Source organism: Oryctolagus cuniculus, chromosome 14 (genome assembly GCF_051225735.1).
Source record: "Oryctolagus cuniculus isolate XC-2025 breed Fujian yellow rabbit chromosome 14, ASM5122573v1, whole genome shotgun sequence".
NCBI classification, from domain to species: Eukaryota; Metazoa; Chordata; class Mammalia; order Lagomorpha; family Leporidae; genus Oryctolagus; species Oryctolagus cuniculus.
In genome coordinates this window covers 40,528,073-40,554,463 of record NC_142880.1, presented here as the reverse complement: position 1 = coordinate 40,554,463, position 26,391 = coordinate 40,528,073, and the positions used below count along the sequence as shown (strand labels likewise).

Here is a 26,391-nt window from a genome sequence, read left to right as displayed (position 1 = left end):
CTTTCCAAGATCATAGTACTTTTGGATTTAATAAGTGGGAGTAATTATGGTACCCAGCCCATGGGAGTTTGAAGAATGAGGACGTGCAAGGCATTCAGCACATGCCTTTCATGGAATACGTGAGAAAAGTATGCATTAGCTTTTAGCTGTTGTGTTACTTGTTGGAGTGTTAGTGACATAGATGGCCTTCAATATGGGATTTCAAAGTATGATAATGCTTTCTCTTCCTGTTATACTCAGTGCTTTGGTAGGTGGTATTTCCTTTCTGGGTCATCAGAGCACCTTAATATGCAAATATTTGGCTAATGGATTGCAACATTGACTCTCCAAAAAAATTATTTTAATTATTCATGATTCTACTGACCTTCTTCAGGCTCAACTCTAAGATCTCCTTGTAACAGTGCTCATAAAGCATATGTGAATTTGTGCGCTTGAATACATTACTCAAGCTAGAAACTCATCAATATTTGTTCAGTCCTGAGTCAAGGCTCTCAGTGTCAGTATATTCACCTACATTTATACCCTTCAGCATTACTGTCGCATCTCACACTCTTTGCTAAATAAAAACCAAACTCGATTGTTTTTTCCTTCAATAAGTGGGGAACTTTGTGGAAAATAGTTGTTAAGGCTTACAGTTTTATTAACATTAACACTAAATTAACATGGGGTGCCATGGGCCAGGCAAGGTAAAATTGTTATTAACCACGTATTATGATGCCTAGGATAATTTGGGGTGAGTTATGTGAGGGGAAGTTTCCCCTGCCATTATGTTTGTGGATACCCGTATCTTTGCAGCCTATATTTATGTTAGAATTGCCCAAGAGAGAAAGGATGCTGTGCATGGGATGGCAACATGATGTTTCTGGGCATTAAAACCTTGCCGGTGCATGAATGAAGCTAACAAAACTGAAGGCCAGCCGTACACCTTCTGCACGCACCATATGCACTCATGTGCATGTCTGGTGCTGCTGCTGACATTTGCAGCAGCTGTAATGGAACTCAGATCTGCTGTTCCATGGTCTTCGGGGTTGATTCTGATAGATCCTAGGGGACTCCAATTGTACATCCAGGCAACATAAAAAATTTCTATGAGCCCCATTAGGAAACATCAGAGGCAAATAACCTCTTCCTACTGTCAAGCTTCCTTTCCTGCTGATGCTTGGGTTGTAGGAAGGACGATGGTTCTTGGTGGACAGATGGCACCTTCGCCTCTTGTTCTGCTCCTTCTCAAAAGAATTCAGGTTTGCCTCAATGTCATGATCCATTGCCTTTTTCATCAGCGTGTGCTGGTGGCCAAGATCCTTTCTGTCTTCCCTCTTAGAAGAAATGCTGGCTTCTGTGCTAACAGCCAGACTGATGAAGAGTGGCAAAGGTTGCTTCTTCGCTGGGGCACTCCAGAGGCAGGTCTTCCTGTACCTGGCTGAATTTCATGCAGGAATTTCACCTCCCTCAAAGAAAACCATGCTGTTGACACATTTTCCTGAGCTGGGGCTCTGGGTTTCTGAAGAGCAGACGCTGTTAACAGCAAACCTCTCGGTTAGGCTGCCACCCTAGAGCGGGAATTCGGAGATGAGAAGGCTCCAATGTGGAAGGAATTGCTGTTGGGAGCCAGTCCCGGTGAGCACGCCCTCTGAAGCCCCACAGTGGCTGAATTTTAGGGTACATGGAGACCAGCAGGACTCTGCTGACTTCTGTTTAGGCTTCACATCAGTGGAGGCAAGCCAGCCCACACTGACTGTGCTGCCTGAGGCAAAATGGATGGCCTTCAGAGAGGCCCGGACAGCCATGTTTGCTGTCAGCACCGGCCAGGGCCGCACATCACAGTGCAGTGGAAGCTTGGCTCTGTTGGCTGCACAGAGTGTTGGGAGTCTGTATTTTAGTACACCTAACCCAGTTTCATCTCAAGACTGGTAACTCCTCCATTTCTCTCATCTTTTATTTCCATCCCACTGCTCTGCCTCTGAGACTCTTGTCCCTTTCCATCTCTGGTGGACTCTACAAGATGCCTTCCTTCCTGGGTGAATCCGGATGCTTCATTCATTCCTAAGTCATTCACTTATCAGATTTCTAGGGGTGTCAGATCCTAAGCCTTGGACATCTCGGACCACACAAGTGTGGTTGCTTTCACACTGGTGCCTGGTACTATGGTCTGGCCCTACTCTGAATGGTCAGCATCTGGCAGTATGGTAGCTAAGTACTTAAAGACACACCCCTGACCCAGGTGTCTGTGTGGGAGAGCCTGACTAGATGAGCAGCAGGGGAGTTGATGGCTCTGAAGGGTGGAATGGAGTGTGGGAAGATGAAGGCTCCCTTCACTTCTGTTGTTGTAAGTAGCTCTGCCAACCCCTTTTGGAATTGGGGTAGATACTGTGCATGAATTTCAGTGAATCAGGTGTAACAAGGAGGCTTGTATTTCCTTTGTATTTCTCTGGTGGACCCAATACAGTGGTCAGCAGGGAGTAGTGATGGAGTGCATTCCAGGAGCCCCTCGGAAGCAGGGGGGTTCTGGCTGCCTTCTCTGCCCTGCCTCTCAACTTGGGCCTAAGAATAGATGTGCTGAAAAAAACATTACAGGGGGAAGTACCTCTTTCAATTCCTCCCTAGTTACTTATAAACCAGGATGTGTTGCAAGAAAAAAATATTCTTAAAAGCAATTTTAGTGATTTTTTAAAGAAATAAAGCCTGGTTCATTAACTAGATTTTAGATTTGACCTAGCCGTGTATGCAGAAGGTGTTAAGAGTTCCAAATGATAAATAATGGAACACGAAATGAAAGGACCGATTGCACAGAGCCTTACATTATTTATAGAATATTGCTTGGCAAAGTGTTTGAACAATGATAAAATGTTAAAATTGAGGTATTTACATGCATTTACATTCAACACATAAACATGCATGCTGAAAAAAACAGCTGCCTGTTTGTGCCGTTATCTATTCACAGCAGAATTTGTTTGCCACTGTCTGTGAGGCTTGGCAATAAATAATTTTCTTCCTATGCAATAATTACTATGAGATGATGATCAGAATTTTATTTAAATCCAGTTGAAGCTATTACTTGAAATGCTCCTAAGAAAATAAACTTTGATTAGAGATGCTGCGTGTCCGTTGGGCTTGACTAATATAATTTCTCTCTCTCTAAATATGGAAATCATCTACCTAAATTTTGAAATGCCCAACTAAAGATTTCAGGATGCTTTGCAAATCATAATAAAACAGTTTTTATTAAACCATAAAACTTAATAAATCAGTTTTATTTCTGTTGAAAGCAAGTGTCCTTGAGAAATCTACTTTCACACGAGTGCAGTGTTATTCTTCCAACTTATGCTTTGCAAACACAATGGGTTTCCTTTTAAGTGAGGGCACCAGCCCCAGTTCAGCCTGGGCTATGGCTCAGTCTCAGTAATCTCCGCTTCTCTCCTTAGATCTCCCTCCCAGAATCCTCTGCCTCTGGGACAGGTTTGGGTGCTGCTCTCTAGACCCACTGCACAGGCGTCCTAGACTAGAACTTTGTTTCTATGGAGCAGGCAGTTAACCCAGTGTTTAAGACACCTACGTATCTACAGCCACATCTTAGTATCAGGTTCAATTTTCAGCTGCAGCTTCTGAGTCCAGCTTCTTGCCCAGGTAGACTGTGAGGCATGGCTCACATGATTGGTTTCCTACATCCATATGGGAGGCTTGGATTGAATTCCCAACTTCTAGCTTTGGCCCCAACTGTTGCAGACAATGGGAGAGTAAACTAACGGATGGGAACATGGTCTGTCTGTATGTCTGTCTGTCTGTCTCTCTCTCTCTCTCTCTCTCTCTCTGTTTCTTCTTCTTCTTTCTTTTTCTCTCCTCCACCCAAATCTCTCTGTCTGCCTCTCAAATAAATAAATATCTTATTTTGCACAGTAACAAAGCTTACCCTCCTAGGTCCTATGTCCTCCATTCTCTTGCTTTACTCTCATACATTTCTAAACAGGGGCACTTAGGGGAGGGAATCCTTGTGGGGAGCAACCCGGACTGGACTGAGTTACTGGAATTAAGACTTATTCTATGCATCTGCTCTCCCACAATATGGCGCTGGGAGAGGAGGCAACAGCTTCTACCCAGCTGCCTCTCACCAACTTGACAAGCTGCAGGACCTGCTCCTGATTGGAGGAGAGCAGCGTACTCGGCGTGTGGGCAGCCGAGTTAGGATTGGCGGAGGAGGACTATAAAGGAGGAGAGAGACAGCATGCACCAGGAACATCTATCTGAAGGAACACCTGTGCAGCCCCCGAGAGAGCCGGCCGGCGGTGTGCCGCTCCCCCGCGGAAGAGGGGAATATGGCAGGGGGAACCGCCCTTCCACGGAGGTGGAAGGGACAGTAGCCAACCCGGGAAAAACCAGCAGCAAACCCGGGGAGGGCCGAGCAGACAAAAGAACAGCACAGGGTCCTGTGTCGTTCCTCCACGAAGAGGGGGAGCGACAATCCTGAAAATGTCAAATGGGTTGATGTTTACTAGATATGGAATCCTGGGTAGAGATTTAATTTTTTCTTGAATACTTTTCTACAACTTAATATTATTCTTGATATTATAAAATGATGGTTCAAAGTATGCGCCTTTTTGAACTTTGTTGTTGGTGAATAGTCACAATTTAAGGAATCACAGCCATTTTCCACATGAGAAAAGTATGTTTGTGGTTTTTTTTTTTAAATAATTCCACCTCTTTTTTTTTCACTCTGTCACCTCTTTCTGGAATTAGTCAGATTTTGAGCCTCTTTGATTACTCCTCCCTGTAATATTTTCTTGCATCATTTGGAGCCCCTCATTCTTTATTATGTAATTTCTGCAGCATCTAACATTTATTTTTCCCATATTATCTATGAGAGTTTGGCAGGTGGTTGGATGTTCAAAGGGATATCATCTCTTTCTTTTTTTAATCTAAGAACTCCTCTTTGTGTTATTTCTATAACCTCTATTTTTGTTTTGTGAGTTTAAATGATTCATGAATTTCTTTAAATGTATTATTTAGAACTAAAGTTTGTGTTTTCTCTGTAGTATGAATTCCTTACTTTTCTCTGGTGTCAGGTTTTCCAGTTTATTTTACATATTTATTTGAGAGGATGACACAGAGACAGCGACAGAGTAATCCCATCCACTGTTTCACAGCACTAAATGCCTGCAACAGCCTGTGTTAGGGCAACGCCCAAGCCAGGACCTGGTCACTTAATGCAGGTGTCCCCTGTGAGTGGCAGGAACCCAAACTTGAGCCATCACTGCTGCTTGGCTGGATCTGCATTAGCAGGAAGCTGGAATCAGGAGCCAAAGGTGGGAACTGAACCCAGGCACTCACATATGAGATGGAAACTTCTTAACTACTCTGCTAAAATGCCCGCTCCAAGTTTTTCTGTTTTTCTCATGATTTTTCAGGCTAATTTGAAATGCATGGGGATCCTGAGTGTTCTGCTTATTTAAAGATGGGAGAAATGAAGGGTTTTCCTGAGCCCTGTGCACACCAGTGAAGCTTGTTCACTGTGGCAAGGATGAGCTGTCAGGAAGGGAAGTCCTGTCTGGTTCTTCCTGGAGGGCTCTTCTCCAGGGTTCAGATGATGGTGGTAACCTTTACGTTTTCCCCAGTGCATCGGTCTTGTTGCAGATTCTGCTGGCTAGTTTGTTTCGCCCACTGGTCTGGCCTGAGGCAAAGGGCTGGCACTTTGCAAACGGTCCAGTGGGTGTTGTAAGTAGCTAGGTGGGCGCGGGGAGTGTGGGTGGGAGAGCCGTTTCCTTTCTGCCATTTCTAGCCTTCCCTTCTTACTGTTACACTCCATGTGCCTGCCTGTTCAGAGTGAGAATCTTTGCTAGGATTGCACCTGCATCTTCGGCCAGCTCTCCCAAGCCCCCTGTGTGTATGTCTGGGGCTGAGCTGCCCATACCTCCAGCTGCACCACTCAGCTCACCGCCATCTGTCTGGGTTGCAGGAATGTGATGAAATCTCATCCGCTGACTTCCTCCCTCCATTCTTGTCCTTATCCCACCATGTCCCTCGTAAATATCTCCTGCCCTGCAAGAGTTCTGAACAGTTTGGTAGAAAAAATGTAAATATTACTAAACATGATCCCTTTTGCTGATAGAAGCCACATTGGAGGCATCGCTTTTAGATCTGTCAGCCAAGTGAGCTAATTCAAGAGAAGTCTGCATGGAACATTAATTAGACACCCTGTATGGAGCCGACGTTGGAACAGAGGGGGACATCCCTCAACTAACCTCCCCCAGCCTGTTTTCTTCTTACCCTGCATGCTGTGATGGCCCAGGAACAGGTCTCCTCACCCCAGAGCAGGAGCTAAGCTATGGTCAAGATGCTCCTTCTCAGTCTGGTGCTGTGGTACAGCGAGTTAGGCCACTGCGTGCCGCGTCAGCATCCCACATCAGAGGGCCAGTTTGAGTCCCGGCTGCTCCATTTCTGATTCTCCTCCCTGCTAATGGGCCTGGGAAGGCAACAGAAAATGGCCAAGTACTTGGGCCCCTGCCACCCATGTGAGAGATTTAGATGGAGTTTCTGGCTTTGGTCTGGCCAGTCTTGACCATCACAGCCATTTGGGGAGTGAACCAGTAGATAGAAGGCTTCTCTCTCTCTCTCTCTCTCTCTCCCTCCCTCCCTCCCTCCCTCCCCCTCTCTCCCTCCCTTTCTCCCTCCCTCTTTCCCTCTCTCTCACTTTCACTCTCACTCTCATTGTCACTTTACTTTTCAAATAAAATAAATACTTTTAAAAAAAAATGCTTGAAAAATAAAAAATAGTCCTCATCTTCATGGGACTTCTGGGAGGCATCCTCTGGGTTGTGCATTACACCTAGAGGCCCTGAAATGAATCAGAACAGCAAATCATTTAAACCAAATTCAAGGTCACTGAGTTCTCAAAATTTCAAATTAAATTCCAATTTTATTTCTTATCCCAAATGATGTCCAACACAGCCAATCAGCAGCTCCACAGTAACATTAAACAACATCGCAAAGATAAAAACGAATAGAGACATTCCAATAATGAAACGCCAGCAAGGTGCAGCTGCCCTGAATGTTAATATAAGCCCCACCAAATATCAAATTCCCAAGGAGAAATTAAAAATCAAAGTTCAAATCCGCTTTCATGTTGAAGTCCAAAGGCATTACAGTTCAAAGGCATTAAAGTCAGAAAGTCAATCTCTCTTGCCATTGTGTGTTAACGTTCAAAGTGCACAATTCTAAAGTTAAGGAAAATGAAAAGCACCCTCCTTGGTTTTCTTCTGCATAGCCTGGGCCCGTGGGGTTTTCGTGCCCCGTGGGGACTGGCCGCTGCCCGTGCTCTGCACACTGGAATAGCCACATGCTTTCAGGTCCTCAGAGGATGTCCATTTCCCTGTTTCACGGCTCTCCTGTGCACCCTGAAGAAGACTGTGCTTTCTAGTGATGCCACCATTCTCTCAGTGGATCAGAGCCACTCCTCAATCCTGTGTCACAATAGCTGTCCCTCTACTTTTCACTGGGGCACCCATTGGCTCTCCGCTTATCCCTGCTCAATGCACTACAAAGCTGCAGCTGCTCCTGATGGGCTGAAGTGTGTGCACCTGGAACACAGATCACTGGTTGATGCCCTTGGTTCCCTATTTGTGCTTGTATGCATTCCAGGTGGGGCCCTGTAAATTTTAGGGTCTCTGTTACAACTACTCAGTTCACAGACAACAAATGACAACAAATGACCCTGGCTAAGTACCATAGATTCTCTGTTTATAAAAGCAGGTGGCTGAGCCGGCACCGTGGCTCAATAGGCTAATCCTCCACCTGCGGCGCCGGCACACCAGGTTCTAGTTCTGGTCGGGGCACCGGATTCTGTCCCGGTTGCCCCTCTTCCAGGCCAGCTCTCTGCTGTGGCCTGGGAGTGCAGTGGAGGATGGCCCAAGTGCTTGGGCCCTGCACCCCATGAGAGACCAGGAGAAGCACCTGGCTCCTGCCTTTGGATCGGCGTGGTGCACCAGCCGCAGTGCGCCGGCCACGGTGGCCATTGGAGGGTGAACCAACGGCAAAGGAAGACCTTTCTCTCTGTCTCTCTCTCTAACTCTGCCTGTCAAAAAAAAAAAAAAAAAAAAAAAAAAAAAAGAAGCAGGTGGCTGGCCCTCAGGCTATAATTTGTGCAACACTTCATTGCACCTTCTCCTTCACAACCAGATTCTGGTAAAATAAGGAGGCCACAGGATTAACTCATTACTGCTAGGGATCAGGTTGAAGGCCAGGCTCTAGGCACATTCCTTAAATGGGTTTGCTTACACAGAACCCAGGATTGGGTAGACTTACCCACCATGCACAGGCAGCAGCAGTTGAGTCAGGGCCACAACCCCTCCTCTACAGCCCTCAGGCCCCTCATTGAGCAGAGCAAGAAGGGCAGAGATGGGCCAAGCCAATTGTGCCCACTTATGCCTGCAGTAAGTTCCTCCACCTCCCAGGGCAAGAGTGGGGAGCTGGAGCGACTAGTTGTATCCCGTTCAGTGGAGGGAAATGTCCTGCCTGGGAAGAGTCGTTCCCCACTAACCCACTGCTGTTAATTCCAATGGATCACTGAGCAGGAGAGGAAAGAAGAGAGCTTGATGTGCCTCTCGACTGCAAGTCGCATTCTCCATAGAGGCATGACCTGGTCTCTGGTAGCTTTGGGATCCGCATGGAAGGAAGGCCTATACTTCCGGGAATGGAAAGTTCCTGCCTGTACTTGCGGGGAAGAAAAGTCCTTGTCAAGGTCCCTGTGGGTGCCTGAAGGTCAACCAATGAGGATCAGACCCGCCTCAACCTTTAACCCCCATGCCCTGAATCTATAAAAGGAGCTCTCCCAATCTCTGATGCGCGACTTCCCCGGCCCCCGCTCTGTTGCTCTGTTGGGACCAGGGAACCTCGCCCGGGAGCAGAACCCCAATAAAAGCCTGTGAATTAATCGATTCGTCTGCCTGGGAAGATTTGTTATGCACCAGACACCTTGCAGTCTCCTCTCAGCGTTTTGACCGTGTTAGGATTGTCTCTCTGTAGCAGCCAGCCCAGTTACACCTGCAGAGGGCAAAATCCTGCAACTCTCAGAGCTATTGTGTAATCCCTTCCCTAGTCACACAGGAGAATCCACACCGTTGACTCCTGTCCTCTCCACCCTCAGTCCCACAGAAAGAAGCAGCTCTGTGCTCTGCAGACTTTGGGTCTAACTCATACATTAATCAAACAAATGATTCATTGTTGAGTGCCTGCTGTGTGGATGGGAGGTGTAGGTGCTTTGGATGCAATGAGTGAAGACTGAGATGCCTTCCATCCATAGGATATAGCTTTCTTCTTAATGACCAAGACCCTGGAGCCTGTTTGGGAGCCAGATGGGGGAAGAAGAAAATAATGAGCTCCATTGAGAGGAGTCTTGGTATTTCAGTTGCAAAGGCATGAGCTATATCAAGTGTAACTGGAATTCACATTCCATTAAGAGACCACTGTAGAGTGTTACAAGCTAAAAACTCAGAGACCTGCCTCATGGAGCTTGTGTTGTGCTGGACAACAACACAGACAATAAACTGGGACAGATATATCTGTGAATTCAGGAAGTGGCAAGTGCTATGAAGAAGAATCTAGCAAGCTGAGGAGATTAGAAAGTGATAAGGATTTATTACTTAGAATGAAGCTCAGCATCAAGAAACAAGCCTGATGCAGTGGTCTGTTACACTTGATGGGTGTTTCTCCATCAACAGTGGAAGGCTGGAGGTGACTGTTCTAGGGTTAGTACCCACCCAAAATTGTGGGCCAGCTTCCTGTTGAATTTTTTTTTAAGATTTATTGATTTATTTAAAAGACAGAGAGGCAGAGGCAGAAAGAGATCTTCTATCCATAGGTTCACACTCCCCAAATGGCCACAATGGCCAGAGCTGGATTAATCCAAAGCCAGGAGCTAGGAGCTTCCTCCAGGTCTCCCTTGTGGGTACAAGGGCCCAAGGACTTGGGCCATCTTCCTCTGCTTTCCCAGACCATAACAGAGAGCTGGATCAGAAGTGGAGAAGTCGAATCTCAAAGCAGCACCCATATGGGGTGCCAGTATTGCAGGTTGCAGCTTTACCTGCTACTTAACACCACTGGCCCCTTCCTGTTGAATTTTACAAAATGTACCAGAAGGAACTGTCATGCAAATAAGGAGACCACAGTGAATAATTCCCAATGCAGTGACTCCCTGAGCAGGGGAAATGGGTATCTTTTATTTTAAGGGAAAAGGAGGCTGTAAGAGAGGGAGTTCTTATCATCATATATAGGGGTGAGTTCAAGTCCACACAGGTGCAGTTCAAAAACATGCTCCATCTTAGGTTTTCTGTTATGGTAATAAGGCTTTCGCTCCTTCTGGGGTAGAGATTTGAGGATTAAAATGAGCGAAGGGTGACATTTGGATACTTGCTGACCCATCTGTGTGGGCACTGCTCTCTCAGTAGGGTCGGGTATGACTGTCTTACTAAGAACCAAGATGGTGACATAGTGCCTGCTGAGCAAGACATTTCAATAGAACATGTTTGCAAAGGGGTTGTACCCGCTTATGCTGTGGTGTGATGAGTCTGTTGACGTTTATGTCCTTTATTAACTGTACACAGAGTAGAATGTGATGGGTATTGCTAGAAGTGACAAACATTCCTAAGGCCCAGCACTCACTGTGCTGTGAGCCTGAATGTTACTACCCCCAGGTCTCCTGGCAGACCCTTGAAGTAAGATTCACGGGGCTCATTCAGAACTCCAGCTGGTCTGTGGCACTTTCCTATTCCAACACCAGTCTGTTTTATACGAATTATTTTCTAGTCTCCCAAGTCCTAACAGTTCTTTGGAGGCACTTGATTTAAAAATTATACACTTTTGGACTCCAGATTTCTAGGATAATATCCCAAGAACACACACATCGAGCAAGACCCTCTGGCCAACAATTACAGTAGGCTGCTGAGTGGGGAAGCGGGTAGTTTCAGCAGCACAGATGTGTCGTAAGAGATGCCAGAATAATTTGCTGCTAATAGTAGCAAATTATCCAATGAAAATATGACTCATTTATCATTTTTGCAAATTGGAATGGATCTGAGGTTAACTCATATCCCAGTGGGTCTGCTCAAGTTACAGAAAAAAATGAAATAAGGTCTAATGAAGATCACAGAAACTGCCTATCCCAGCTCTCCCAGTGACAGCCGGCAGGAAGCAGTTGATACTGATTGTACCATCTGGGGCGGGGTTGGCCACTCTTTTGGTCCTCTGCTTTCCTGCAGAATCTCTTGGCGTCTCATCAGATCCCACTGGGTAACACTCAGAGCATATTGCGTGACACCATCAATGCTGCATCCTGCTTGGGGAACGTGTCGGATGTCCCTGAAGCATCTGAGGTTGCCCTCGTCTTCCACCTCCATGGTCATTGGTGCCAGTGACATGAGGCCTATGTGTGCTTGTCTACAATTAAGTGTCAGAGGATGCCAAAACTGTATAAAGGTTCGAGGGCAAGTGGTGCCAGAGACTTTCCAGGTTTGTTTATTTTCCAAGATTGAAATGTACAGTGCATTTCTACTTGTTAGGTCTGACAATGCATAACTGATTTGCGGCTCCACTTTACGACTCGTGAGTTACAAGTTAATTAGAAACACTTTTCCCTAATTGTATTTGAGAGTTTGCTCTATTTGCTCTACAATTATCACAAAAATTACATTAACCAGTGTTAACAAATGCAGCAGAGAAATCCCTACTGGATTCTGTGGGAGAGGGGCAGATGAGAGAATGCCTGCATCCCTGGCCAACACCTGGCTTCCTTTCCAACAGATGTTTTTATTTGTTATTCCTAATGAAATAGCCAGCATAAACTTCTTCCTAGTTGTCCCGGAGAGGACGAAACTCAAGCTGGCAGAGGAGAGGTTTGGTTTTGCATTTGCCAATCTGTTTTCACTTAGTAACTCACTCTTCCAGTGCCATCACCGCAGCTGTGGGCCATCAACGGAGAGCCCTCCCACAGGAATGCCCAAAAGAGGATTCTCCGAGAATCTTTCTTAGCATAGGAATCTGTTTCATAAGAGACCTGCAAGGAAATGATGCTTAGCAGCTGGTCCTCCTGTCCGCCTTTCCTCTTTGCTTTGTTCTCAAAGACATCTGAACAACACTACAGTCAGGGTGCAGTGGGTGATGTAAACAGGAGGCAGAGGGGCCTGCGCTGTGGCATAGTGGGCTACGTTGCTGTGGCATAGCAGGCTAAGCATCTGCCTGTGGTGCCAGCATCCCATATGGGCGACAGTTCATGTTCCAGCTGCCCCTCCTCAGATCCAGATCTCTGCTATGGCCTGGGAAAGCAGTAGTGAATGGCCCGAGTGCTTGGGCCCCTGCACTCACATGGGAGACCCAGAAGAAGCTCCTGGCTCCGGGCTTCAGATTGGCCCAGCCTGCTGTTGCAGCCACCTGGGGAGTGAACCAGTGGATAGAAGACCTTTCTCTCTATCTCTCCCTCTCTGACAATAACTCTTCCTCTCAAATAAACAGATTTTTAGAAATCTTTCAAAAAAGTGTAGAAATGAGCTGTGTCCTCAGGGAGTAGTCATTTGAGTGGGAGAGAGGTACAGTGCAGTAGTCTGGGTTTTCAGAGAAAGCCAACAGAATATGGATGAGGGAATTTCTTAGGAAATTGGTTGCCCTGGTCACAGAAGTTGAAGAGTTTTATGAAAGCCATTTGCAAGCTGGAGAACCAGAGAAGCTGGGAGTGATGACTCGATCCAAGAAACCCAAATCCTCAGAATCAGGAAGGTGAAGACTGATGCGCACCTCCAGAGGGCTGCTGGTGCAAGTCCCAGAGTGCAGACACCGCAGATCCTGGAGTCTCAGCTGCAGGGGCAGCAGCTGGAAGAAACACACCCGGCTTAGGGAGGAAGTCCCGAAGGGAGTGACAGAGAGCTCTCTCCCTTCTGCTTTCTGGTTCTGCCAAGGCTGCAGCCAATTGGATCTTCCCTGGAAACACCCAAAGACACACCCAGAGTAGTAATTCACAACAGTTTTATAAGGGGAACACCAAGTAAGGGCCAGGGGAACCACAGGAGGAAAAGGAATCTTCAGCTCAGGAAGACAGCAAGATTTGAAATGTGTTTTAAAGATGGACAGGTGTTTGGCTTCCGGGTAATAGTAGCAGAGACAAGACAGGAGTCAAGAAAGTTGTGGGTATAAACTCCCCATAACACTTTTTTTCCCTAGAATTGCATGGGTGAATGTGTGCATTCTGGCACACGTTCTCTGAAACACACACACACTCCCACCACCACACACTTGTGGCACATCCACTGCCACCATTCAGCTTGCTTTCCATGCTCGGGTCTGCTCTGTCCAGCCATGGTTGCTGTTTGTTCTGTTTTGTTTATGATTTACCAATAGTTATTATTTTTTTCAGCAGTAAAGTATTTATTTGAAAGATAGGAGAGAGAGAGATTGAGAGAGAGATCTTCCATCTGCTGGTTCACTCCCCAAATAGCCAACATGGGTACAGGTGCCCTTGCACTTGAGCCATCTTTCATTGCTTTCCCAGGCACATTAGCAGGGAGCTGGATAGGAAGTGGAGCAGCTGGGATGCAAACAGGCACCCCTATGGGATATTGGTGTCTCAGGTGATGGCTTAACCCACTATGCCACAGTGTTGGCTCCAGGATTTCATTCTTTTTTATGGTTGAGTAGTATTCCATCATGCATATGTATCTTATTTATTTTATGCAATCATCACTTGCAGGCCATCTAGGTTGATTCAGTATCTTTGCTGCTATGAGTTGGGCTGCAATAAACATTGAGATGCAGGTGTCTTTCTATATGCTGACTTTATTTCATTTGCATATATTCCCAGAAGTAAGATATCAAGGTCATATGGTAGATCCATTTTTAGCTTAGTGAATTTTTTTTTAGATGTATTTATTTATTTGAAAGGCAGAGTATCAGAGAGAGAGAAGGAGAGACACAGAGAGAGAGCTCTTCCATCTGCTTGTTCACTCCCCAGATGGCTGCAACACCCAGGACTAGGCCAGACCAAAGCCAACAAGAACCCAGAACTCCATCTGGGTCTTCCACATGGGTGGCAGGGGCCAAGTACTGGGCCATCTTCCACTGCTTTCTCAAGTACAATAGCAGGGAACTGGATCAGAAGTGAGGCAGATGAGACTCGAATCAGCACTCGTGTGAGATGCCAGTAGCATGGCCAGCAGCTGTCCAGCTGTGTCACATCGCTGGCCCCCAGTTTGTTTGAGAATTCTCCAGACTATTTTCCATAGTTGCTGTACTTATTTACATTCCCAAAGCAGTCTATTAGGGTTCCATTTTCTCTGTGCTGTTGCCAGTGTTTGCTATTTTTCTCACTGGAGTGAGACGGTGACTTATTGTGGTTTTTATTTGCATTTTCTCCATGGCTAGTGATACTCAGCAGTTTTTTTTTTCATGTGTTGGTTGGCATTTTTGTATTTCTCTCTTTGAAATACATTTCCTTTACTTGGTTTGTAATTGGATTATTTGTTTTGTTGGGGAATTTCTTGAGCTTCTTACATAGTCTGAATATTAACCCTGTATCAGATGCATAGCTTGTGAATATTTTCTGTCATTCTGGAAGTTGTTGCTTCACTATGCTGATTGTTTCTTTTGCTATGCAAAGGCATCTTAGTTTGATGAATCCAATTTGTCTATTTTTTCTTTTATTGCTTGTGCTTTTTGGACTTTTGTCCAAAAAATCACTGCCTATGCCAGTGTCTTGGAGTGTTTCTCCTACATTGTCCTCTAGTACTTGCACAGTTTCAGGTGTTACACATAGATGTCTGATCCATCTCGAGTTGATTTTTGTATAAGCGAGTGTCTTATGTCACATTTCTGCCTGTAGAAATCCAGTTTCTCCAACAACATTTGTTGAAGAGACTGTCCTTTCTCCAGGGAGTGTTTTTAGCATAGTTGTCAAATCCAAGTTGATTCTGGAGGCATGGATTGATTTTTAGGATTTCCATTTTGTTCTATTTGTCTATTTTTATGTCATTACCATGCTGTTTTAGTTATAGTGTCCTATTAGTATGTCTTGAAATCTGTGACATCTGATATTGTGGTGCTTCTGATTTGGCATTGTTTTTTATTTTTTCATGATTGCTTAGGCTATTTAGGCAGGCTCTTTTGTGTTTCTGCATGAGATTTTGGATTGTTTTGTCTAATTCTGTGAAAAATGTCTTTGGTACTTTCTTAGGGATTGTACTGAATCTGTAAATTGCTTTGGGCAGAATGGGCATTTTAATCATATTCTTCTGATTCAAGAACAAGGAAGGATTTCTTCATTTTTTGTGTCTTTTTCAATTTCTTTCATTAGTGCTTTGTAATTTTCATTGTAAAGGTCTTTCACATACTTTGTTAAATTCAACCCAAGGTATTTAATTTTTTTAGCTATTGTGAATGAAATTGCTCTTATGAGTTGTTTTTCAGATGGCCATTGTTGGTGTATAAAAATGTTACTGTGTGTTGATTTTGTATCCTGCAATTTTGCTGAATCATTTATCAGGTCTAATGGTTTCTTGGTGGAGTCTGGTTCCCCAAATATGGCAGCATGTTATAGGGATAATTTGACTTCCTCCTTTATGCTTGAATACCTTTTATTTCTTTCTCTTGCCTTATGGGTCTAGATAAAACTTCCAGAACTATACTGAATCAGTGGCAGAAGTAGACATCCTTATCTGGTTCCAGATCATAGTGGGAGTCCTTCCAGCTCTTACCCCTCAAGTTTACCTTCTATTCTAACCCTGTTCTTGGTGCCTTCTACCTTCTGAAGGAAAAGCGAGGATGCTTCTTTCCTGTTCTCTAAATAACTTTATTTACTTCACACAGGTATTACCAGGGTGCCTCCCAGAGTCAGCAGTGTCTGCTGAGATGGGAGGAGGGGGGACACATATACAGTGAGTTCACAGTGGTGGATAAGGGTTAATCTACTGTCCAAATGACAGTCAAAAGTTTGGAAATTTTTTCAACTAACTTAAAAGTCATGGACGCTTGTAACATAAAACTATTCCAATACTTTAAGTGCAACATTCCCTAACAAACACAGTTTGTACTTAGAAAAATGACTCATAGTAGTTAAAGAGCTACTTCCTGCAAATTTTGTTTGATTTTCCTGTATTCTGGATTTTAAGGGGAGGGGGGGAAATGTATTTTAATTCATGAGACTAGTGTAAGTTGCAAACTTTCTTTATTCATAAATACAGTTCCCCAAGTTTGTGCACTTAATTAAAAGCAAACATGGTGAGCATACACTGTAATCTGGTTCCCAAATGCATTGAACAGCCTGATTCTGCATTCACAAATATCAGTAGTGAAAAAGCCTATCCATTCCTCACATTTTGTCATGAGTTTTTTTAGACTTAAATGAATTCTCTTCCATCCTTTATTCAAAATTCTCCCTCCTCTGCAGTTGGTATGAGGCAATCATGAACTTGGAAATCGAAGGCTGAGAAAGACTCATTCCAAAGCATTCAGAAAACATTTTCATTAATAAAAAGAGTTCTTGGACATTGCCTGTATTGGTTTTTGTTTTGCTTCAGTTCTTTGTTTGCTTTTTAAGTAGTTGTTATAGTCTCTATGTAGCAGATGCTTAGTTTTATACTGGTTCTGAGAATGCTCAGGGCAATGAAAGGAAAGAATCTAAAAGAGGGAGATGGGGAGAGAAGGAAATAACACAAAGCAAAATACAGTGGCTTTTCTTTGGCAGTGGAGCCTCAGCTATAGGGTACCTTTCTGTGATAGCTGGGGGTATAGACACACGAGCCCTCTCTGCCCCCAACCCCGAGGCTCCCTGAGGTGTGTAATTATGTTCACACGCCTAGTCATGGCCATGCCTCGTTCAGGATGTGTGGGTGGGACAGTGTCAGGGGGCTCCAGGAGACCTCCTGTGAAGTGTTGGTACATGTGCAAGATATAGAAATCTGTATTTAATACGCAGAGGTGATAACAAGATAAACATGGATCATTTAGGCTTCTCAAGCAGTTTATCACCTTAATAATTTCTGCAAAACTGCCCTTGCTATTAACTTAGTTAGCAGAGTATGTAAACACAGATGTGAAATGTTATTGTCATGTATCAACTTCCCATTGAGCATGGCTCAGGGTTTATAGCTTGAATCTAATGAAAATGTGATGGAAAAGAAAGAAATGTTCATTGATCTCAGAATGGGAACTTTCCCCAAAGCAAGCACCACTCTGATTAGAGAAGCCATGTAATCTGCCAGTGCAAAGCCAGGGCACTCTGCAGTCTGCCCGTCAGCATCCACATGCCGGGGTCTTATTGAAAGTCTTTCTACCTCCAGGGTGTCCCTGCACTGTCTCTAGGTAGCTTCACCATTAGGGCTTCAGTGTAATATACCACTATCTGAGTTACCATGGAAACAGCTATATCTATGCAAATTACTTTTTAAAAATCATTAGGTCACAAAAAGTCTGCCCAACATAGATTTGCAAGGACTCTAGCCCATCATTACCCTGGGCATTGTTTCTCTGCTTTAGCTGTCCCTGGTTTCTCTTACTGTATCTGTTCTATACTAAGAAAATATGGTATTGCCCAGTCCTTAGGGAAGATCACCAGAATTGTTGAGGGCAGGAAATTGAGGGCAATCACCTGTATAAGGAGTTTTGAGAGCATCTGTGGGTTGTGAAAGAATAACCTACACAGACTTGAATAGAGGGGGAGAGAGATTGAAGGCAAATATGCTTAAAACATCAACTGTCTCCCTTCCATCCTTCTCATGCACAAAATAAGTTACGGGCTTGCACATATAGGCAGGTGCACAGAGGTGAGCACACACTCAGGTGTGCACATGTAGGCAGGCACACACACAAAGCGATGCCTGCACAGACCACACAGACACGTGTGCATACACAAATGTGCACATGCACACATGCATCACACACACTGCACATATCATGCTGGGAGCCTCTGGGCTTCTCACTCATTCACAGTCCTCTCACAGCACTCACTGCTGCCCCTGTTGCTCTTCTCTGCCCGACGTAGTTGTGCACGGGAAGGGTGGCTGTGCCAGCTTCTTGTGCGTGTCTCTTACATGCAAGGACCCTTGCAGGAGCTCCACAGTGCTCCTGGAGAGCGTGTGGTTCCCCTGGGAACCCTGGCGTGTGCTGATCTGCTGCTTGTCACCATCTCACCTGCTGCCCCCTGGGTCAAGTGCTCCTACAGATGTCTGACCCGAGCTCCAGAAAGCTACAACTACAAGATGGTGTGTGACCCAGAGAGAAAGAATGGCCCACTGCCCTTTGCATTACTATTTGTACCAGAATCCCTGTAGAGTGCTTCTTAGGCCTCAGGCACTACAGAAATAGTTTTTTCCATCTTGGCCTCTTTCCCTCAGTTATAAAGACATGATTTTCTCATGGCTGGGTCAGGATGGATACAAGCAATGGCCGCCACTGTGGTCCCTGAGTCCACATTCCCTGTTCTCCACATGGGTCCCCACGTGCCCAGACTTGACCTCGTCCTGGAACCTCCTGGGTGCACAGATGAGCAGGCACTGCCCAGTGGGAACGTCCAGCAGGGACCTGCAGAGCAGACAGATACATGGCTCGGGTGCATCCTTGTGCTGTATGATGCTTTCTGAGAATCACCAGCTTATGTCATCACAGGTGCATGTATTTTCATTTGGCTCTCGAAAGAACCACCTGCCATGTGCAGTGTTTGTTAGGAGGTAGCACGACCTAGAGAGCATCACTCAGGCAAGCCCTTGTGCAAAGGTGAAAACAGGACCCAGATCCCCAGCCCCAGAAGGCCAGGTGAGGTCTCTGTGCCTACAGCCTGCCTTGAGGTCCAGGGACATGAACAGAGTGGCCGCCTCCTTGCCGACTCTGAGATTCTGCTCTATGGGAGGCATACAGGGACAACTCAGCAGTGAGAGCACAACCTTTTGCTTTAAATTCTTTAACTAGCAGCCTAAAATCCCACTTCCAAAATCCATGTGTGACATTTTCAGGCCTCTTCTTTGCTCATCTCAGAACGAATGCTGCAGACCCAGCCCTCTCTCAAGGAAAGCCTCTGCTGTTTAGTCACTTCCCCGCGGGTCCATCCAAACCTTTAGTTCAGTTTTCCCAGCGAAGGACAGGTGTGTCAATGCGACCATCCCATGCTGGGATGGGAAGACATTCAGTGGTTAATGTGATTGGTCACAAGCCAAAGTTCTTCCTGTTGGTCCCAGAATCATTTTAGAGTTCAAACCCATACACCTTCCAAGACAATTACATACCCTTTTTTTTCTTTTTTTAATTTTTTTATTTCTTTTTTTTTAACTTTTATTTAATGAATATAAATTTCCAAAGTACAGCTTATGTATTGCAATGGCTTCCCCCCCATAACGCCCCTCCCACCCACAACCCTCTCCTTTCCCACTCCCTCTCCCCTTCCATTCACATCAAGATTCATTTTCAATTCTCTTTATATACAGAAGATCAGTTTAGCATACATTAAGTAAAGATTTCAACAGTTTGCTCCCACACAGAAACATAAAGTGAAAAATGCTGTTTGAGTACTAGTTATAGCATTAAATCTCAATGTACAGCACACTAAGGACAAAGATCCTACATGAGGAGTAAGTGCACAGTGACTCCTGTTGTTGACTTAACAAATTGACACTCTTGTTTATGGCATCAGTAATCACCCTAGGCTCTTGTCATGAGCTGCCAAGGCTATGGAAGCCCCCTGAGTTCACCGACTCTGATCATATTTAGACAAGGCCATGGTCAAAGTGGAAGTTCTCTCCTCCCTTCAGAGAAAGGTACCTCCTTCTTTGATGACCCGTTCTTTCCACTGGGATCTCACTCGCGGAGATCTTTCATTTAGGTTTTTTTTTTTTTTTCCCCCAGAGTGTCTTGGCTTTCCATGCCTGAAATACTCTGATGGGCTTTTCAGCCAGATCCGCATGCCTTAAGGGCTGATTCTGAGGCCAGAGTGCTGTTTAGGACATTTGCCATTCTATGGGTCTGCTGTGTATCTCACTTCCCATGTTGGATCGTTCTCGCCCTTTTTTATTCTATCAGCTAGTATTTGGAGACACTATTCTTGTTTATGTGATCCCTTTGGTTCTTAGTCCTATCATTATGATCAGTTGTGAACAGAAATTGATCACTGGGACTAGTGAGATGGCATTGGTACATGCCACCTTGATGGGACTGAATTGGAATCCCCTGGTATGTTTCTAACTCTACCGTTTGAGGTAAGTCAGCTTGAGCATGTCCCTAATTGCACATACCCTGTTCTGCAGGGCTCTCTGTTCTGAGGCCGATGGAAGCCCTTGAGCAGAGAAAGAGTGTGGATTAGAAATACCTCAGATCTCAAGTTTCATTTCAGGGTATAGACCAAAAGTTGATTTTGTTTCAAAAAACCTCCCCCATAACAAAGCATCTCTATGTGAAAGTATTGAAAATGGATATTTTACAGAATATCAGTGTTATATATAGGGAAATATGTATTTCAAAGACGTAGTGCATATTTTAGATGACAGATTTGTTTTGGACTATTTAATGACATCTCACAAAATACTTGGATAAAATTAATTAAAAGGTGTTTATTTTGATTTCTCAAAATCCATGCACAGTTTTTTTTTCGTAATACATACTTTCCATGAGCTTTATAAAGACCCCTCCTACACTAAAGTACTCTGTTTTATCTTTAAACGAAAATGTCTGTGTGATTGATCTTGAAATGTATGCATCCAAGAGAAAGTAGTTATCTGATGCTGAGAAAATGTAATCTATGAGAAATTACCTGCTCATGACTGAACATACCATTTCCATAATTAATAGTTGTAAAATATATGAGTCATCATCTCAGTGGGATAATTTTAAATAAGAACTTTCTGGCTATGAGCTATTATAATTCTGTAGTCTCAAAAAGATAGGTAAAACATATGTGTAACAACTAAATTTAAATACAGAGTCAAGAAGGTATTATATTTGTCTTCTTTGGAAAATAAATTGATAATAATTTTTACTTTCTTCTCCAGCTTAAAATGATCAAATGTTGTGATCCCTTATGGTCTAGTTAATTTTGACAACAAAAAATTATACACTGTACCTTACACACTTTATAGACACTTTTAAAAAAAATCTATCTAAAAAAACCTATAGGGTGTTACTGCCTTCCCTTAGCTCCAATATTTCAGGCTCCCCCAACTGCCCATGCCTTCATTTTGCAGGTACGGTCTTCAGTGTGAGACATTGTTAATTCCCTCCAGGGCTGATGCAGTAGATTTGCCATTCAGATTGACTTACTGATATTGGGTGTCATCTCTCCCTGTCAATCATGAACATTGATGCATAAGCTCCTTGAGCTCACTAGCCATCAGGGAAATGCAAATAAAACCCACAATGAGGTTTCACTTCACCCCAGTTAGAGTGGCTATCATCCAAAATTCAAAAAATACCAAATGCTAGCGAGGATGTGGGGGAAAAGGGACCCTAATTCACTATTGGTGGGAACATACACTACTGCAACCATTATGAAAGTATGGTGATTCTTCAGAAATCTGAAAACAGAACTACCACGTGACCCAGTCACCCCAACTCCTGGGAATTTACGTAGATGAAATTAAATCAGCATATGAAAGAGTTACCTGTACCCCATGTTTTTTGCAGCACAATTCACAGTAGCAAAGATATGGAATCAACCCAGATGTCCATCAACTGATGGCTGGATAAAAAAAACCTGTGAGATATATACACTATGGAGTACTACTCAGCCATAAAAAAGTGAAATCCCACCTTTTGCAACAAAATGGATGCAACTGGACACCATTTTGCTTAGTGAAAAAAACCAATCCCGCCCTCCAAAAAGGAAATATCTTATGTTTTTTCTGATATGTGGTAGTTAATATAGAATACAAAAAATTCTGTAGGAAAGAAACCCAATCTTGTGATTTGATTGTTGTTTTTAGCCTTTTTTAGTCTCTTATGGAACTGTGGTTTTTCTACTTTTTACTTGTTGAATATGATGGTTAATGATTATAAAGTAGATGATGGAAATTATGCTTTTACAAAAATTAAAGTAGAAAAAAGAAATGAAGGGAGGTGGGGGATAGAGGGAGGAAGGGAAGTATGGTCATCTTAGTATTGCACCTATGAAATACATGAAATCTGCTCTCTTTATATTAATAAAAATTGGAATTAAAAAAATCCCTTGAGGGCAGGGGCAATTTCAGAGTTATATTTGTATACACAATGCTCAACTCAGCATATCATAGACACTCAATAAATCCCTTCTGAATTAATTTATTGGAAACTGTGTTCTGGTTTTCCACCTCTTTGGGCTGCCTGTATGGGTTAGAAGTACAGCTAATAACTGCTCCTTTGTTCCCCATTTACGTACTGCCCACTTAGACAATGGGCAGACTTGTGCTCACCCATTGCTTATCCATCTTTGATTTCGTGCTGAGGCTTCCTTGCTTGCTGTGTGAATTGTCCTGGGCAAAGAGATGCTAAAGCTCCCATAGAGAATCCCATAACACTAATTGCAGGAGTTAAAATGGACATGGAGAGATCCCATTTCCATCTCAAGCTAAGTAAGACCAGCTTGGCCTCTGCCACATTGCTGGCTTCAGCTCTTCCTTTGCTAAATCTTTACCATCAACACCACCATCACAGCACCACCAGTAGAATCAGGAGCTGCCAGGAATCACAAGTATCACCTTATAGACTATTGTCTGATAGAAATAACTCTGGGTACCTTGAAAATGAATTCATGCAGGTTTCTTACCATCAAATTGAGGACATTTTGTATCTGGAGATAAGATATTATCATCAAAGACTGTAATTCACCTGAAGAAATAATTGGCTTGCTGTCTAATTGTTACCACAAAGAGTACCTCAATATTGCAGATCCCAGACATTGCTTTTGAAATATATTTTTCAGAATTTATTTGGATGATATACACATTTTCCCTAATATTGATTCTATGTAATCTAATGAAGGTATATTGTAGACCTAACAGCTCTTAGCAAGTCCCCCTCAAAAAAAGTGATATTCCCCATAATTTCACTTCCCCTAAATATTGTTTTATTCTCCGGACGATGATAGTAAAATCTTTTTAATAACTTGCACTGCACATATTTTGTACATATCTTTTGATTAATTTTTCTTTGTTAAAAAACCCTGGAGTCTTAAATAAGTAGTATCTTAGATATTTGAATAGACCAAAATTTTACTGTTTTATAAAAAAAGAAGATTTATGTATTTGAAAAGGCAGGTAAGGGGGAGAGAGAGAGAGATTGAGTGATTGATTTTACCACATTGATTAACTGCCCAAATGCCTACGACAGCCAGGGCTAGACCATGTTGAAGCAAGGAGCCAGGAAATCCATCAGATCTCTTCCATGGGTGGTGGCGGCTCAAATACTTGAGCCATCATCTGCTGACTTCCCAGGTGCATTATCAAGCTGGATCAGGAGATCAGGAGCAGGACTTGAACTGGCAATCAGTGTGGAATTCTGGCATCACAGCTTAACCTGTGGGCCACATCACTGGTCCTGTGTGCTGTGTTTTTTAAAATTTTTAAATTGGAATCCTGACTATAGACAGTGTTAGACATCATAGTATTATAGATATAGAATTGGCAGGAAACTGAAAGCTAGATACCTTGAATTTTTAAATCGAACATCAGTTTTCCAGACACCTAGCATCAAAAACCAGGATCTTCCTTGAGTATAAAGCACAGAATGTCTGCAGCCCACTGTTAGAGCAGAAACTCCAATTTACACAATCCCTACTGACAACTGAAGTGCATTGGGATTTGGTGAGTTTAGTGAAATGACAGAATACCCATCTTTTTTGGGTGTTTATAAAATCCAGTTACAGGATTATATCCCTGGACCTCATCAGCTCAGCACCTAGAAGAAAGGAACTATCTTGTCATTAATACCCTTGCTCTTACTAGGAGTTTGTATAAGAAACTTCTATGACAAACCTATGAGGAAATCATACAAACCTGGTATTTGGGATGCTATGATCTGTTTTTTTCTTAGATATGTAGGTGATGGAGACAGACAGATGGCTGTTGAGTAAGATATGAATACCTCCTGCAGGGTAGGAACAGTAACGGGACAGCATTTACATGATTGGAAAAATAGCCTGCCTTGAGATAAACGGCAGTAGTAGAACAGTTAGGTTATCATGGTATTTCAAGCAAAAATGATGTGGTATTTTAAGCTACAAATGATGAATCAGAATCATGATAATGAGTCCAATTATGATTATACTTGAGCTTGTGTACCCAGGGAAAGTACTAGATAGAGCAACAGGAACTGACTCCATGAAGGTATTCTTCCTGCTTTCAACTACATCAGTGCTACCACCCTCAACATGCAAACAAAATAAAATGGGTCTACTTACCAGAGTGGATGGCCCAGAGCCCCATATCCTGGAGCTCTGGCAACAGAGAAAGGAGTTTGCCATTGACACAGGGTGCAAATGTTAATGCCATTGCCAACAATGCTTATGTCCAGCAGCTCCATGTTTTTGCAGCCTGCTTACCCATCATGTTTATCATTGTTTTAAGCTTGCTTTCACCAATAGCACAAGATAGAAGAACCATGTCAGTGGGAAACGGCAAACACAGACGTCTCTTGGATTTTCAAAAGTGGATTAACTATTTTAAAAAAGCTTAATTAAAAGATGGCATGAACAATAAAATATAGCCTTCAGTAAACTGAGTCACAGAAACTGAAGATGAGAAAAAGGAAAACTCCTGTTTGTGGGCATCAATACTACTTCTGATACCTTCTAAATTCTTTAGGCTCTCCATTACTCTGTTCCTTTTAGTACCTTTGCTTTGTGTTTATTCCTAGGTATGTGACCCAACTGGAAATAATATAACAAAAGACATGAACTGGCATTTCATAAGACAATAGGCAAGCAGCTACACTGCTCCTAAGAAGAGGCTTAATTGAAAGTTATACCAATGGGCAGGAGATGCTGTGCTGTCTGGTAGATTTCTGTTGGTGAAAATGAGTTCTGGAACCAGTGAGTGAGAGGCAGAAAGACCTGCACTCTCTTTTTACTTCATCTTTTATTCTTTTTTTGTAGACTGAAGATTTTCTTAATGTTACCATGTATGAATTTTATAACTTTATAATCAGAGAAATATAACATTATTGTAATCTTTAAAAACCTTAACATATATACCAAAACCACACTGTTGGAAACTTGGAATTAGAAAAAGATTAATTATAATGTAAGACAGAATTTTATTTTTTTATTTTTATTAATATAAAGAGAACAGATTTCACATATTTTGTAGATATAATTCCAAGAAGGTAAGCTTACTTCCCTTCCTCCTCCACATATCCACATAGAGAAATTGCTAATGTCAAAAACAGCAGCATTCTAAAATTTTGCTTGAAATAGACAAAGCATAGAAATACAAAAATTTTCATATCATCTCAGTAAAAGTTGCCTTTGGTTCTCAGAAAACGATGTGGTTTTTATTCTGACCTAAGGGTTATTCAGCAGATAGATGCATCACTCACATTCAGCATATTCAGCACTATTTCTAAAAGTCATTTTGTCAATTGTATGATTGTACCTGAAGGAGCAATGTCGAGTGTCATACGGCATAGAAATAAGCAAGATTGTCACTTTTCCGAAATTGTTTTCTCAAAGTCCTATCACGCCTTACATTCCAGTCCTAATAGAGGCCTCACCATTATGCAAGCTTTGCCGTGCTCCGGTTATGTTGCTGCTGCTTTGATTCAGGAAATGCCTAAAATAAGTGACTTTATCCCTGCATGTCATTTGTTCTGCTTATAGTCACTGAGTATATGCTGTAATGATCAACTGGCTAACTTGCTTTCAGTTGTCCTCAATCAACCCGCTGATGGGCTTAAAACAGATGCTTTGAAACAGGAATTGCAGCTCAGTTTTTATGAATGTGCACAGTAGAAAATAAACTTATACTTTCAGATAACCTGTATTTTAAAGGAAAAAGAATTCTCAGCAACTGGCAGAGGAAAGTGTCAGCCGAGGTTCTAGAGAAGCTATCCATCCCAAGGTTAAGTTTGTGCAACTGGGTGTTCTTTAGTACTTCACTTCGTTATATCCAATGGCCTTCAGCACCAGATTCTTAAACAAAGGCATACTTAGGACCAGCATGGGCTGTTGGTTCACTCTCGGGGCTCTATTTCTGTGACTTTATCACAGAAAGACCACCTAACTGCTGAGGACTCTACGTTGCCATCTTTAGTGCTGTGCTCAAGACTCGGGCTCTCAGTTGTCCGTTCTTGTTGGCCTTGGGTGTCTAATTGGCATCCTGGTTTCACACATCCCACAACTGGAACCCATGGTGTCTGCCAGACTGCACTCTCCTCCAGCTTCCATGGCCCATGCTCGAGGCCAGATGATCTCCACTC

At 43.3% G+C, this 26,391-nt stretch overlaps 1 protein-coding gene across 6 annotated transcripts in view; it reads left to right on the top strand.

Annotated features, from left to right (window-relative positions):
* Window positions 1-26,391, top strand: part of CTNND2 (catenin delta 2) — a 993,743-nt gene that overhangs the window by 767,618 nt on the left and 199,734 nt on the right. The window lies entirely within an intron of this gene.